Genomic DNA, 3,101 nt, shown 5'->3' with positions numbered 1-3,101 from the left:
TTACTGCAAACCAAATCTACCTTTGGGTAGAAATAAAGTAACCTTGAACCTTGAACCACACTTGGGAGAAAAAAAAAACACCTCATATTTTATTCCTTGTTTTTAAACTGGCCTCCATCAGCTTTGGACATTCTATTCAGTCTTGGTCTGGCTACGCTGTTCACTGTGAGCTCCCAGTCTGGCAGAATCAACTAACGGCTAAGCTATTAGCTGCTTGACTGACACACAGCGCTATTGGACACTGCAAGTCCCTCCCTAGCGTTTTTACAGGAAATACAGAACTCAATCTCTGATTTCTGTTTTATGTGGACTTTAATTTATAAATGGAGTTTTGCTCAGGTGCAACCAGGGATCGAAATAATACATCATCCTGGGTCAACAACCAGCAGAAGTGGCCACGTGTCACAACCTTCATCCATATAGCAAACAATTCACACTAGGGGAGGTTATTATCAAATGTACGTCCGTAAACCCCTCAGATCCCACACAAGATGAGTGGATGTACAGATACTGCGAAACTAGAAAAAGCCCTGTGAATGCGCTCTCCATTACCACCAATCGCTGCTGCAGTACAGCTCTAAGAGCCCTCCTGCAGAATAGAGATAGAGCTGCTCTTCTGGACTAAAAGCATTTTGAAGAGCAAACACCCCACTACAGGGGCTTTTAGTCTGTATCCAGGCTACGTCAGATACAAATATTTGGTTTTACAGAGTGTCTCCTCCTAATGCGTGTGATGCTTTTTACTCTGTTTTGGAGAATATGAATGAATGATGTTACTTGGGTTCAACAAATATGGGTTGCTGAAGGACAAAGTGGATATTATATAAAAGCTGCAAGTGCAAATAGTCTGTACTGATGTGGAATTGAAGTATTTTGCGATTCAGTTTTTTCATGAAGCTTCTTCAGCCAGCTTTTACAACAAGAGATACTAATTCCCTGTACTGCAACTGAAGATAGTCCTCACTGACTGATCATGTTTGGAAATATCCCGTAATATTAGTAGTATCCCATAATGCAACTAAATAGGATCCTCCCTGCCTGGTAAATGTCTATGTCTTTCAAAATCCACTACTCCAGTTTGAAACACAGCCATTCTGTTATAAATGTGTCATCTCTAAGCTGAGATAACCTGATGACATCATCAGGGTTATTTTCTCAGACAAAGCTCCTGTTGTCACAGCCTTTGAAATAAATAGTTAATAAACTATTCCTCCCATCATATCTGAGGTGGACAATGTTGCCAGATATCATTTTGTGCAATGCTAACTGACCAAAGGAAACAGATCGTTGAAATCGTTGATTGGTCAGGTGGAACACTGAAGTTGTTCACTGGCACCTCACCGATCACTACTAATACACGAAGACTCCCTTATCTGTATATGTTCATCCAACTAAATTATCTGCATTTGTATCAACATATAAAAGATCGATGTTGCGTCTCCACTTCCTCCCACTGTACAACAATGAAATCAAAATATCCCAAGTATGGCCGCTGCCCTCTTTTCGCCATTCAGAGTCAACTGAAAGTTGTAAATATAGGCCTGACAATGATATGGGTTGATCAGATATATTATATTTAGTAAACTATTTACATAATTGAGCCTAAGAGCAATGTTATTGATCACAAGAGAACTATTCACAGAAGTTTTCTTTTTAAAAGTTGCTATATTTACATATGCTATATTGACACATTTTACTGTGATGATACTTGTGTATGTATATTATCAGTACCGGATAGTCTCACAACCCCGCTGATCACCACTGTATGTCACGTAAGTGATGAAAGACAACAAGATCTGTTGTAAATCAGCAAAAGAAAAATTGCTTGTTTCCATCCACTACCATTATGTATGAGTTGGTTCATCAAGATAAGCAATAGGTGGCGCCAATTCTCCAGTCAGAAAAGCAGAAGAGGATGCAACAATATGATGAAATCAAAAGAGCGACAGACGACGCTCAAACAGTGAAAAGCATTGCAGAAAACAGGATGGAAATATGACATTAATGTTTGCTTGATGTATTAATGTGAGTGAGGTTACATCAGACCTGTATGGAGCCACCATGGATGTATTATAGAACCATGAAATTAAACTTATTTATTTTTCAGATTTTGCCGTTCTTTCATGGAAACAGAGATAATGATACTGGCTGAAACTTTCAACCAGACAAGACAGAGAAACTCTGCAGTTCAGCCTGCTGTTCAGCTACTTAAGAGGCCAAATAAACCATCTAACCTATGGATCAGTGTAACTACTACAAATGAAGCAATGATATCAGATGTTAGAAAGATCAAGCAGGTTAGGGGGGCATTTACACTTTTAGAAGAGGCATAATATGGAGCTGTGGAGGTTAAATCTTCTAGAACCGGTGTGGAGAAGTCATGATTTGGTTACAGAATGAATTGAAAGTAGAATCAGGACAGTCAGTTTGGGGTTGGGGTACAGGTAGGTAGTGCTGGTAGGGGTGAAATAAAAGAGGTGGTCTTACAGCCCTTTCAGGGAATGGCTCAATCTGAGGGAGTAGTCACAGCTGGAGGAGGGACAGGAGGAAGAATGTCAGAAAAAGTTTTAGGAAAGCATGCTGACTGTCAGGAAACAGGCCTACTTCCACAGATGTGTGGAAAAAGCTAAAGCTACGGAACATTAAAGTAACAATGGTGTCTCTTCCACCAAGGCATGGTTTTATTTATTTTTTTAGAAAAAAAATTAGCTAGAAATTGGCTTCAAGCTATACGTTTCCGTCCAACCGAGGTGGTTTAATGCTAGGTGTGTGTGAGACGTAACTTATTATTTAAAAACAACTATGGCGGCTGCTAAAGAGGTCAGTGTAGATGCTGCTAACATAAGTTCTAGCCGAACTCAAGAGTATTTCTTCATTCAAAGAAGAGCAAAGAACGACACTGAAGGTGTTCTCCATGGAAAAGATGTTTTCTCTCTTCTCGCAACTGGCTTTGGTAATACTACGTTATATGGATCGTTGATCTGATTGGTTGAAGTCCATGGTTCATCTAATCACTTGCCAAGTATTCTTTGAAAGTGCCTGCCCTTTCCAACGTTTTCAACAATAACTTTGCCGATGGTTCTGTGCAACAAACCAGCAGA

Source organism: Morone saxatilis, unplaced genomic scaffold, assembly GCF_004916995.1.
Source record: "Morone saxatilis isolate NCDOM2014 unplaced genomic scaffold, NCSU_SB_2.0 Contig24, whole genome shotgun sequence".
NCBI lineage: Eukaryota > Metazoa > Chordata > Actinopteri > Moronidae > Morone > Morone saxatilis.
The sequence above is the reverse complement of the archived record's forward strand: the minus strand, read 5'-3'. Positions refer to the sequence as shown.